The 14,609-nt window shown below is 32.7% G+C and overlaps 1 protein-coding gene across 3 annotated transcripts in view; it reads right to left on the bottom strand.

Annotated features, from left to right (window-relative positions):
• LOC143064119 (muscarinic acetylcholine receptor gar-2-like) overlaps positions 1-6,511 on the bottom strand; it is a 107,155-nt gene extending 100,644 nt beyond the window's left edge. For all 3 annotated transcript variants that reach the window (XM_076236701.1, XM_076236704.1, XM_076236703.1), the window contains exon 1: positions 6,406-6,511. The gene's annotated coding sequence lies outside the window, so the exon portion shown is untranslated. The remainder of the gene's footprint in view (positions 1-6,405) is intronic.
• Between the last annotated feature and the right edge of the window lie 8,098 nt (positions 6,512-14,609).

The raw sequence follows: 14,609 nt of genomic DNA, 5'->3' as shown, positions 1-14,609 counted from the left end.
GTAACGGTCCTAAATCACAACCCTTACAGCACAATTAATCATTTTTACCGCCAATATAACTCTCGAATTTGCATTGATTACCTTGACGATAGGCTCCTCAGTTCTTAGTAAACATGTCATACATTTAGCGAACTATGGCTTATTTCCGGCTACTTATAACTACCACCTGTTAATACAAGATTAAGTTTGGTAGACGACTCATACAAGTGTTTGTAAATCAGCAGTTGTTAATACAAACTGTACAGTAGTTTAGTAGACGAGTTATACGTTTGTTTGTTACTAGCAGTTCTGAAAACAAACTGTAGTTTGGTTTGCCAAGCAAGTCAATAGTTTAACCAAACGTAGTTTGGTTACCGTATGACCAGTTGTTTATAAAATGGTGTATTTTGGCAGACGACAACTTACAAGCAGTTGTTTTTACCAGATTTAGTTTGGTAGCAGACTAATAACCCATAAGTTGTTAATAGAATATATAGTTTGCCATACAACTAAAATAACTAGCAGTGAGTTGTCAATACAAGATGCACCTGCAGTTATTTAGCAATCATTAAATTTTCAGAGTTCAACCGATTTTAAAGATATAAAAACAAATGTTTATGAGGTGTCGGGGTTTTGACAAAGGGATTCTAATTGTTTTTTTTTGTTTGCCTTTTAAGTAACAAATGTGTTGTAAATGCAAATGAAATCAGACCTGGGTTAGACTGAATTAACACTTTAATTTTACTAAATTCCATGCACACGAATAAAAGACATCGACCTGTCTACAAAAAGACATAAAGTGTTATCGTTAGTGTGATCATGAAATCACTTCATTATCAGTTGGCGAAAGTATGGAAATGAGTGCAAAACAGCTTAGAAATGCATTGAAGCATGTTCAAGGCTTATAGCTATTTGATAATTTGCAAGGAATGATCGATAAAACTATTTATTTTTATCAATCTCTAAGTGCTTAAACGATACAGAATATGCAAAAGCGTACTTACCAAAAACAAGTAGGACTAGACGTGTACTTTATGTGATTTTCTACATGACTGTGTGACGGAAGTAGAATTCAATAAATTATTTCACGATAGAAAGACTAAATGTAATCCCTGACATAACTTATTCTACAAGTACTTTTGCATATGGTAAATTGCTGTTTGTATATTCATTTTTTGTAATATATGCTTAAGCATGAGGACACTTAAAACAATTAATTTTCTGAAGATATCACCTTAGAAGAAGGAACAAGGCTGTGGGTGGAAGTTGGGTGTCACTGAATAAATATTGAAACTTCAAGTCTCGCAGATATCATAGTTTGTACATTTTTTCTTTAGTATAAAGATTTAGTGAAGAAGTATATTATACCTGCAAACCTAAACAAAAACTAAAACTTCATTTCCAGTTTTTACTTTAAGATACATTTGCCTATAAGCAAACTAGTTGAGGAACTGTCCTTTATTTTTTTTTTTTAATTTTATTTAACTTGAAGACAGAAATTGATATTTTAATATTTTTTATAAAGATATTTTATCAAACTGTTGTTTTTCAATTATTACTTTGGTATAATATTTGGTTTACATCAATTCGCTACTGTGTAGCAGGGAAAAACTTAATGGTTCTTCTGGGTTTTTTTTTCTGTGTTGTAATTCCGTAGCGATCTATTCAGAAACTTTTCCAAGATCCTGCATTTAATAAGTGTTGATGTATGAAGTATGCTACGAACCGCAGTTTCCTAAATTTCATGTTCGCATATCTCTGGCTATCACATGTTTATGTTTGAGCGTTTCTGAACATTTTAGATATTGAACCTACATGTTAAGAACTGTGAGCTTGCATTCAGAATATGCAGCCATTTGTTCGTACGGTATTGTTTATTGTGAACTTCGATGGGAATGTAGAACTTGACTTAAAGTAAAGACAGTTGTCTACTACTAAACACCTGAATGCTTACAAGTAGTTACATTTTTGCTAGTTCCTGTCCTCGAGTTTCGCTATATTGAATGAAAATAAGCACATCATAAGGTTAGTTTAATATATTATCTTTATATTTTATATAGTTATTATACATCGAAACTCAAAGAGATACATAAATTATACTTATCTAATAGCTTCAAATAATGATTAAAAGAGTCAACAAATTTCTAGATTTAAAATTTTAATATTTGGTTTGTTTTCGTTAAAAGAGAGATAACCAAATTCTAACTATACTTTTTAATCTAGAGAATCTTTTTTTATAAAAAAAAAAAAAAAAATGAAAACACGGTGTTTTGCAATAAAGATAAATTTCTAAAATTGTCAATAAAAAATTGCCTTTTGGCATATTCAAGTGATCTGCTGAACAGGTTTTTTTTTTTAGAAAGATAGACATTGATTTGGAGCAGAAAATAATACATTGATACATACACTGTAGAAGTAGTCAATAATTCTATAACGAAAAGTGCACATATGCAAAGGAAATTAACTGATAAACTAAAAGTTAAAAGTGGCTATCATGCATCAAATTTTCTTTATTATCGGTCGATTCAATTATCCTTTAAAAAGATTCATATTCGAGTTGCAGCTGCCATTTCACAATACAATTTGTTTAATTGTGTTACTTTGAAATTATGTGCATTTTTCGCAGACTGTTTGTGCCGTCTTTATATTGCATTACGTGGATGTGTACCTAAACAAAAATGTGTACTAGTTCAGTGCTCCAGACCTCAATGAAACTAATTGAAAGATGATGCTCCATCATATGAAAATCAGTTGAAAATCATCCATCATAAAATATATGAGATGAGCATAACCCAGTATCATGCAAGCAACTGGTTTTAAAATAAATATATTTCCGATGCAAAGAGCATATGAGTGAATCAATATTGATATCAAAATACGCCTGAATATGGTATCGTAACTATGTCCCTTTTGAATGAACCTGTTTGAAGGTTTAGTTTGCGTAAATTGTGAATGCAAACATGTTTGTGCTCTGTAAAGTATATAATCACACAAGTCTGTATTTGAAATAAGTGCACGTATGATGAATGAAAACGTTATTACATAAACGAGCGAATAGAATAAGTTGAGATATATAAACAACACCATAGATGGTGACAAGGGAACTTCAACATCTAAAAAATGAATAATTAACAATAGGAAATACAATTCACCTCTTTTATCATAAAGTTTGGTATTAAGCTTCCCGTTAAAGATATAGATATTAAGATCCAGGAAAAGGCAGTGTTCATTTTTAGCTCACCTGGCCCGAAGGTCCAAGTGAGCTTTTCTCATCACTTGGCGTCCGTCGTCTGTCGTCCGTCGTCCGTCGTCGTCGTTAACTTTTTACATTTTGAACTTCTTCTAGAGAACCACTGAATGGAATAAAACCAAACATGTTATTATGAATGCTCCTTATGAGGTGCTGATCAAGTGTTGTTACTTTGTAGCCGATCCATCATCCAAGATGGCCGCCAGCGGTGGACTAAGTTTAACATAGGACCGGTACCCTATGGGAAATGCATACAAATGACATCTTCTAGAGAATCACTGAATGGAATGAAATCAAACATGGCATGAATGTTCCTAATGAGGTGCTGATCAAGTGTTTTTACTTTGTAGGCGATCAATCATCCAAGATGGCCGCCAAGGGGGTGGGGACTTAGTTTAACATAAGACCCTATGGGAAATGCATACAAATGACTTCTTCTAGAGAACCACTGAATGGAATGAAACCAAACATGGCATGAATGTTCCTTATCATGTTCTAACCAAGTGTTGTTACTTTGTAGCCGATCCATCATACAAGATGGCAGCCAGTGGGGGACTTAGTTTAACATAGGACCCTGTTTGAAATTCATACAAATGACTTCTTTTAGAAAACCACTGAATGGAATGAAACCAAACATGGCATAAATGTTCCTGATGAGGTGCTGACCAAGTGTTGTTACTTTGTAGCTGATCCATCATCAAAGATGGCCGCCAGCGGAGGGGGGGACTTAGTTTAACATAGGACCCTATGGGAAATGCATACAAGTGACATCTTTTAGAAAACAACTGAATGGAATGAAACCAAACATGGCTTAAATGTTCCTTATGAGGTGCTGACCAAGTGTTGTTACCTTGTAGCTGATCCATCATCCAAGATGGCCGCCAGCGAGGGGGGGACTTAGTTTAACATAGGACCCTATGGGAAATGCATACAAATGACATCTTTTAGAGAACCACTGAATGGAATGAAACCAAACATAGCATGAATGTTCCTTATGCGATGCTGACCAAGTGTTGTTACTTTGTCGCCGATCCATCATCCAAGATGGCTGCCAGTGGGGGCTCAGTTTAACATAGGACCCTATGGGAAATGCATACAAAAGTCTTCTTCTAGAGAACCACGGAATTGAATGAAATCAAACATAGCATGAATAGTCCTTTTCTTATGAGGTGCTGGCCAAGTGTTGTTACTTTGTAGCCAAATTTTATCTGTTTTTATATGATTTCAAAAACCCAAGTAGAGTCAGGTGAGCGATACAGGCTCTTGAGAGCCTCTAGTTTGTTTTAATTTGATGTATTAGTACATGTATGCGCTTTTTGTCGATTAAATGAATCAAGGCTATTCCAACTGGATGGTTGATTCATTGCTTGATTGATTGATTGATTGATTGGTTGATTGATTGATTGATTGATTGATTGATTGATTGGTGAATGCTGTAACATCAGTGTCCTAGTTTTGTGTGAATAGGGGTTGGGATCTAAACATGGTTTGAATGTGATAGTCGTTAGTTTAATACAATTTTCAATGTTTTTTTTAAGGTTTAGGCTTTGAAAACCAATGTTTGCCATATGTCTGTTTGTTATGTACCTATGTTAACTTTTGACACACTGCAAGTTTTTTAAACGTTTGCAACTTGATTGTTTTTCAAACTTTCGACCAACATGTCCCAATTCGTAATTCATTACCATTTTATGTGTTCATTAACATTTTAAGGGTTCCCTTTGCACCAATAACCTTTTTAAGTTGCACTTCTTCAATTTCCTTTCAAACGGTATACCGAAAATTAGATTGAGGTCATCAATACGAGTAAGGAGTATTGTCTCCTGGTACATACCTTAGAAGAAGTTGAAGATTTATAATATGGCATAACAAAAACGCATCACTAAGTCTAAATTCAAATCGAGGGAACCTAAAGAAAACAAAACCATACAGATTTTCAAGCAGAAAACGATTTAGAGATATCGTCTGATAGTATTTGTTTTCAGCCAGGTTGCAGATCATCTGAAATGTCATAAAACATATACGTAAAATGTATCTGTAATTACTCAGAAGATACTTAACTTAGTTATTATAAACTACAGCTTGACAGCAGTCATTTCTTACGTTGGCTTCAATTAAATACCGCGATTCCCCGGTCTAACAAAAAATTCTATTTTACACTTGAAATAAGTCTTATAAACTATGTTCACTCGTCTGATGTTAGTTAAGTGTTGTCAATGCGTTTTACAATGGCGGTGCATCAAAATAAATTGAGTACTAGTAGAAAACATACAAGTTTCTTGTATGTTCTAATTAACTTACATTAGCAATTAATGTTATATCAGAGAAAATCATTCTACGCGTTGCGCATTCAGAGTAAATCCATGTGTCCTGTGGTCAATTATAAAATATATTCGTTATATGTATAATATATTATATATTTTCAATTCACACCCCCCACTTTAAAAAAAAAACTAAACTTTTTAAGCAAAAATGTAAAGATAAATACGCTGTGGCCTGCAAACGTAATTCAGACAGCAATTTAACAATATTAAAAAAATAATACTAGATGTTCGCATAATTTGATCAACCAAAGAATAAAGTGTCTATAAAAATGTAAGATATAAATTTTCCCGTTTCTAGAGAACTGAATTACCGTTTTGGTCGGTAAAACTTACGCAGAAACATCTGTCTCCATAAATATCGTGCAACGATCCTACAGTTCTTCCCTGTCAACTAGGTAAAACAATTGTACTTGAACGTTTAATAAGTTGCAAGTTTTTATAATTGAGATAAGCATTAAATCAGACATGCTATATCTAAAAGGTTTGATTTGTATGGAAAAAAATCATGTACTGTCTTAAGTAGCGCCTGTGAAATGATATTGCATTTGTATTGAGCAGAACTGTGCATTCAAAAGAAAAGATTCAATTTATCATATTTTAACATTTGATCAGAAGTTTGATTTACACATTTAAAAGGAATGTTACGCTCAGCCTATATTAAACAAATGCAAAAATGTATTATTATACATTGAAAATATAGTTTAAAGGGTTAAATCAAATTTCTACAATCCCTTGTAGAAATGATCACTGATATTTATTTGGTTATTATACTCGTGAGTAAGAGAGAGTAATAAAACTACATAAAAAGAAACAGATCAGGAAATAAATACTTAAAATTCATATTGATCTTACCTTTACATACTTCCGTTTTTGCAAGAATTTACAAAAATCTCATTTAGTTGTTAAAATCCATCCTTATTTTGTGTAAAAGCAGTTTCCCCGAGTCATCGCTTAAGTACCTTTACATTGATCTTAGTTCAAACAATCGACACTTTATCGAAGAGACAGGTAAATATGGTAATTAAGGTATACTCTGAAGAGCTGATTATTCACTTACGAAAGCAGGTTGCTTTTCTGTAATTATGACTTTCCTTTGATTGGCAGGTATAATGCTTAAAGGATATATTTAGGGCGTTGTTCATATCCTTTTTTTACTTCTGACATGTAGAAATGTAATGATTTCACATAATTTAAGAAAAAGAGATGAATACATTGTTTATTATACGTAAAACGATGGTGTAATCTATCGAACAAGAATATTTTTGCTAAAAATTAAGCGAATGACCAGGAAAAAAACAAACTATATGATATATTAATTTCTTAGCAATTATTGATATTCAAACATTATAAAATGTATGCTGATTCTGTTTCATCTCTCACTGGAGAAGAAGCTTCGTTATTTATGCATTATATTTATTATCTGTATTTTCCAGATAAAAATTAGAGACAGTTCCAGAAAATATTTATAGAACCGCATTCGCCACTCCTCTTTTTCTCTCCCTTTTATGTATATACATATATAAATGAATACTGTTATGAAATAATCCCAACTAATCCTGTGTTTTGATTAGGAAAATTGACAGGATATATGAGCCCATACTCCCTTTAAACGAAAAGGAAGATCAGAATGGTAATTAATGTTAAATCATGACACTAGTAACTATAAACTGACAAAAATATGAGCCCTCAAATCCCCTGTGAAGATACCGAATAACAACATATTATATGCACATAGAAATAGATGACCAACGTAGGCTGTATTTTTAAAATAACCCAGATAGTCCAATGGTCTTTGTCACTTGAAACAGTGCAGGTGGTGTTGCTTCTATGTTATAGCAGCTTATTTCCCAAGCCACTGATAAGAAAACCTAATATAGTGCTGAATTCAAGCAGAAGTGTATGTAGTTAGTTATGTCAGCCTTAGAGAGTTAGGTTATAAGATAGAGAAAGTCTGTCGTAAAGTTACCAAACATTTAAACGAAGAAATACAAGTATATGTATAACTTGAGGGTACACAATTGCACATATTTTGGCGGTTTTTGTACCAATTAGCATTTCATTTTTGCCACATACCATGTATTTTAATTGCGCCATGCAAGATCATACATTTCGTTTGCGCAAAAAATACAGGTAAAAAGTAGAAATGATAGGTCTATATTGAAAAGAGAATTTTATTTATAATGTTACAACATAGTTGTGAAAGTCAGTCCTCCAAGTTAATTTCATTGTATTGTTCACACATGCTTGTAAAAATTGTACCTTATAGTTATATTTATGTATGTTCTCTATAACTATGTAATTGTAGTTTTATGAGAAATAAAGTATTCGTATTCGATAATATTTCATAGCATATTAATTTTTAATGTTTATATTATACGTTTTGCATGTCTCAATTAGTAGATAACAGAAGATGTGATTGAGTGCCAAGGAGACAACTGTCCATCCAAGTCACCATTTTTAAAAGAACCATGATGGTAGGTCGTTTCATTCAATGTTTTATAAAGGTTTTGTTGTCCACATCTGTTGTGAAACGGTAAATAGGCGCACAAACAGAACTTGTGTGCGGTGCTTATGAAAAACAACCATATAATGCGCAAATGAAATAATGCATTATTTTTTTTTATTTTCGAAAATTCGATGCACACTTTTTTTTTTATACATATCTAAAAGTTGATAACGATTGTGAATCAAATGTTAAATTAAAATAGTTAAAGAAATAAATCAAGCCATTCTTGACAGCGTTAACTCTGCGAAGTATTTGTGGTAACCCAATCAAAATCATAAGATATAATTTAAATTAACCTTTTAGAGGTTCTGTGGTGCCCCTCTCAATCATGTCCTCTTTTTCTGCTACCAGTTTAAAATTCTGATCCTTTATCTTGGTAAAATCTACATGTACTTCATGGTTTAATGTCGTTATTTGTTCAAGACATGAAAATGCTTCAAAAGTTTGCCTCTGGTTGATAGGCCTACAACAACGAATCAACATTGAAATATGAACTCAAATCAGCAACGCTGTCTGTCATAATGTCACGTTTAAATTTGTTTTAATGCATATACCCCTTTTCAAATGTGTTTTTTTATATTGATTGATGATTTAAAAATTCTTTTACAACTAGAACACATCACACAAGGGTGCTTTATATGATACAAAATGAGTGACATTTCCTTAAGATCGAGTTCGAAAACGAAAAGTAAGTATGCATATTTTATTTCACTTCAGAGATCGACTAACTAATGATGTTAGTTGTTTTTTTGCATTATCTACATGTATACTAGGCTTACAGATGTGGTTTCAGATTATACCAATCGATATATAGACTTTGTTTTAAACTATGGAAACATTGTCTTCTAAACAGCTGCTACTGCTGAACACAAAAAGTTAGTGGATTTAACAATCAATTGTTTTGATGTCATAAAATAATGTTGCCTTTTATTATGTTTAACATAAGAAAAGACGGCGCTAAGATCGTTACTAGAAAATCGAAAAATACAGTCCCTATTAATGAGTTTGTTTTTCTAAAATTAGATTTTATTAAAATACAATTATAATTGTAAATAGAAGTAAGCCAAAGCATGCTACTTATGATGAAATGAAGTTTAATTTCGATGCTTCTCTCACGCATGTTTTACTCAGTAGTTAAAGACTTCCAGGAAGTGCCACAAGCTGTATCTAAATGATAGTTTCTTCAGATCTTGCACGCCGTACATTTGCTTTCACTGGTAGCATGCTACTATTGCGCGTAATGCCCGTTTCAAAACTAACGAATGTGTTGATTTGTATCGCTCGGTTATTACTATACGAGTGCTTTTCTAATAGAAATGAAGTTTAAAGACTTAAGTAAAATATTAAAGTTCTTCCATGTACAGATGTAGAGTGATCGACACCTAGCAAAGAATTGAGCTATAAACCGTGGCTAGGGATCGTTTTGAATTTGCAGTGAGTTGAAAATTTTGTTTATCTTGTTCATATGGAGATTTTTGTCTTGAACTGAAAACCCTTTTCAATTTTATAATTGAGACTATTTTGTTCAATCTTATTTAATTAGGAGTAGATTTGTAACAAAAACAAAGTCATGTTGATTTGTAATTTGTATGTTTTCTTTAGAAACAGAACTTCTCATTGACTGGCAATGGTAAAAATTACACAGACACATCTCATTGACTGGCAATGGTAAAAATTACACAGACACATCTCATTGACTGGCAGTGGTAACAATTACACAGACACATCTCATTGACTGGCAGTGGTAACAATTACACAGACACATCTCATTGACTGGCAGTGGTAACAATTACACAGACACATCTCACAAAACGTGACTCATACAAAGTAACTACATTTTACAAATTAAGAAATGTAGAAATTCATGTAACGAATGAAGAAAATACGTCAACAAATTAAGAAATTGTGTTTACGCATTAAGAAATTACATTTCACAAATCAAGAAATGTAGAAATTCATGTAACGGATGAAAAAAATACATGTTACAAATAAAAAAATTACATTTTACAAATTAAGAAATTGCATGTAACGAATTAAGAAATTTCATTTCATGAATTCAATTGTATCATTTTGGCGCATATTCCCTTCCATACTCAACATCCCTGTCTCAAATCTTGTGATTGTCTGCCTTTTAGTTCACCTGGCCCATAGGGCCAAGTGAGCTTTTCTCATCAATTGGCTTCTGTCGTCCGTCGTCGTCAGTCGTCGTTAACTTTTACAAAAATCATCTCCTCTGAAACTACTGGGCCAAATTTAACCAAACTTGGCCAGAATCATTATTGGGGTATCTAGTTTAAAAGTTGTGTCTGGTGACCCGGCCAACTAACCAAGATTGCCGCCATGGCTAAAAATAGAACATAGGGGTAAAATGTAGATTTTGGCTTATATTTCTAAAACGCTAGTATTTTATTAGAGCAAATCTGACAGGGGTAAAATTGTTTATCAGGTCAAGATCTATCTGCTCTGAAATTTTCAGATGAATCGGACAACCCGTCGGTAGGTTGCTGCCCTTGGATTAATGATTTTAAGAAAATTTTGCAGCTTTTGGTTATTATCTTTAATATTATTATATATAGAGATAAACTGTAAACAGCAATAATGTACTGCAAAGTAAGACCTAAAAATAAGTCAACTTTAACAAAATGGTCAATTGACCCCTTATGGAGTTATAGCCCTTTATAGTCAATTTTTAACGATTTTCATAAATTTTTAAATCTTTACAAAATATTTCCCACTGTCACTACTGGGCCTAGTTCATTATAGATAGTCTAAGAGATAAGAATGTTCGGTAAAATAAGAACTACAAACACATCATTATCACCAAAACACAATTTTGTCATGAGTCCACATGTGTCCTTAGCTTACTATGCACATAGACCAAGATGAGCGACACAGGCTCTTTAGAGCCTCTAGTTTGTTTTAAGTGCAGTTAAGTAGTTTTCCCCTCTTGAACACAAAACTTGTAATACCGGGACTTTTTACAGCTTAAAATACGGTATACATGTACATGTACAGCTTCTGTTCATTGTTGAAAACAATCATGTTTCGTCTAATTGTTTATATCGTTTTCCTTTGGTCAAAAAATAACTTCAGGTTAAAGTAATAATAAAAAGATAAGAAAAAAACCAAAAGAAGTACAAAATGGCAATCAAGCAATAGTTAACGTTGAAGCTGCAATGACGATAATCGTAGAAATTTTACATGTATTTTTCAGATTGTTGATACATGACTCACACGTTCTTTTTTCGAAGCAAACACTTCCGCCTTCAATTCATTTTACTAAAGACTCAAGCTCAACCTGTAAACTACCTTGATGCATTTTTGTCATCTTTTGATCTACTACTCTTCAAAGATCGTTTTCATCCACACACATTATATGTTTGCATTAGTAAAATTAGACCGATGCATTACAAATTAAGAATTGCCATTAAACTTATTACTTCCAGATTATATTAGCAGTAATTAGATATACGAAAACATGAAACGATTAAAAAATTGAGGAAAACATATCTTCAGCATGCAGTTTGATAGTACGAACAATAATTTGATTTGAGAAGTAAATGACTAAATAACTATTATTCTATATTTATACTTCGTGACTTCCCTTGAGATCTGCTGCAAAACTATTGCATTTAACAAAGAAATTTTAGATAACATGATGCACCACGTCTGTTTATTTATACAAACATCTTATTTGTGTTAACTTTTACAATAACAAAGATATAAGAAGATGTGATACATGTATGAGTGCCAATGAGACAACTTTTCATCCAAGTCACAATTTGTAAAAGTAAACCGTCATGGGTCAAAGTACGGTCTTCAACACGGAGCCTTGGCTCACACCGAACTGCAAGCTATACAGGGCCCCTAAAACTAACTAGTGTAAAACCCTTCAAACTGAAAAACCAACGGTCTAATCTATCTGAAAAACGAAATACGAGAAACAGTTATGAACCACATCAACAAACGACAACTACAGATATCTAAACATCAGATTAGTGACTTAGGACAGGTGCAAACAAATGCATCGGGTTAAAATGTTAATTAAATAGGCACCAACATTCGATCTTATCTGAAACAATAGTCTAACATCACAACAAAGAAAGACACCCTATAAATTATCAATTAAATTGGCTTAACATGATTATTATTAAACATGTACACAGTGGAGATCACTTCTAACCTCTCATTAAATCTGTCAGGATAACTGTTCTAGAACAGTACGTAGAATTGTCAGCCTGACACCTTTTAGTAAGTTCTAGGTTAGAACTGTTCTAGCTAGAACTGATTTGGTCAGTTCTACCTAGAACTGATTTGGACAGTTCTACCTAGAACTGATCCTGACAGTTCTATTCTAGAACAGTTTTAGACAGTTCTAGCTAGAACTGACCAAATATTTGGTCAGTTCTACTTCTAGAACAGTTCTACGGTTAGAATTGATTTCTGATTCTACGGCTAGAATTGATTTTTATAAATTCTATGGCCAGAATTGATTTATAAGTTCTACGGCTAAGATTGATTTATAAATTCTACGGCTAAAATTGATTTATAAATTCTACGGCTAGAGTTGATTTATAAGTTTTAAGAACTCTTTGCCTCAATATAAAGGCTTGGGTAAAAAAGCGATTAAAATTATATAGAGTTTTGCTATTTTGCCGGTTTTATTTCAGATTTATAATCTGCAAGAGAACATGTTTAACCTGTTAACCATGCCATATTCTGCATGTATGTGCCTGTTCCAAGTCAGGAGCATGTAATTCAGTGATTTTCTTTTGTTGATGTGTCACATAAATTATTTGTTTTTCTTTCATTTTTTGTACATAAATTAGGCCGTTAGTATTAGGGGGGGGGGGGGGCATTATTATTTGAATTGTTTTACATTTGTTATTCCGGGAGTCAGGATGGCTCGTTATCACATAACAAAATTATCGGACCTCATTAACCAATATAATATCAGTTTACGAGTAGTTTTCATACCTCGGACGACCTGTTTAACAAAAATCTTTTGACCACATCAATCTAAACTGCCATTATTTGCTTTTTCTTTCTGCAAATCTATATAGCTGCACAGTACTTCAGTTTTAATTTTAGGTCTAAAGGGACTGTAATATACAAGTTACAGCAATTTTGGAAAAAAAATTTGTTCGCATCAATTTATAGTGTCAGCATGCAGGGGCAGATCCAGCCATTTTTAAAAGGCTGGGAAGGGGGGGGGGGGGGTCCAACTATATGCTCCCATTCAAATGCATTGATGTTAAAAAAAAGTGGGGTTCCAACCCCTGGACCCCTCCCCTTGATCCTAAATATTGAATCATAAACAAATATCAGTAGTTTTTATACTTCAGACTGAGTTGTGTAATAAAATCTTTTGACTGCATCAACCAAAACTTTAAGGCTTATTTTCTTTTTATTATGTAAATCTATATAGCTGCACAGCAATTCAGTTATAATTTTAGGTAGAGAGGGACTGTAGTATATAAATAACTGCAATATTGGAAATCAATGACCACACATTTTTTTTCGCATCAATTGAGGGTGCCAGCATTTCCTTTTTTTATTCAAAATATCGCATCAGAAACAAATATCAGTAGTTTTCATACCTCAGACTGACTCATGTAACAAAATTATTTGTCTGCATCAATCAAAACTGACCATATTTGACAGCATCAACCAAAACTGACCATATTTGACCACATCAACCAAAACTGACCATATTTTGTCTTCTTTATGTAACTCTTATAGTTGCATAGTAAATCTGTAATATTTTTATGTAAAGATGGAGTGTATAATCATGATAATACAAATGATCTATATTATAGGGTTATTGCATGAATATTGGGAAATATTGTTCCGAGTAGAATTTTATATTGCACGAGCTTATATTTTTATAGCAGGATGGATTGTTTAATATAAATGAAAGCAATATTGGAAAACAAAATTATTTGACCACATCAACCAAAACTGAACTTATTTACACTTATCATGTAAATATCTATGGCCTCAGTCATTGTAAACCAATAATATTTCTATGTCAGGACGGATCGTATGATAAAAATGACACCAACTTTGGAACACCTTATTGCTAATCCTAGCTTGACCTTTTGAAGCATACAACAATCACTTTTCCATTGTGGCGTCAGATATTTTGTTTTATGACGTCAAATTTTTACGGGAACCTGAGTGTGTGATATCCAGTAATGGCAGACAAATAGCGATAAGGTGTATTTATACCATATCTAAAAATTTAGCGCGCCGTTATTTCCTCTCTGTATCCATAATAATGAACGGTCACTAAAGTGACTTTTTAAGTCCGTTAGTTTGTGCTGAGACTACTATATAGTAGTATATAGTAGTCTCAGGTTTGTAATGGTTTTTTTTTAAACAAAACTATTTTACAGCATCATCCAACACTCACACAAGGACGTATATTAGTTAGTTATACGTCCTTGACTCACATGACTGATTCATATACTTTATTTTAAAATAAAAAGTACATGTATGGGAAGTTCTCTTCTTGGAATAGTATACTGTTAATATAATTTGAAGAAGC

The sequence above is a fragment of the Mytilus galloprovincialis genome, chromosome 2, assembly GCF_965363235.1.
Source record: "Mytilus galloprovincialis chromosome 2, xbMytGall1.hap1.1, whole genome shotgun sequence".
NCBI classification, from domain to species: domain Eukaryota; kingdom Metazoa; phylum Mollusca; class Bivalvia; order Mytilida; family Mytilidae; genus Mytilus; species Mytilus galloprovincialis.
Note: the sequence above shows the minus strand (reverse complement) of the source record. Positions and strands in the feature narration are given on the sequence as shown.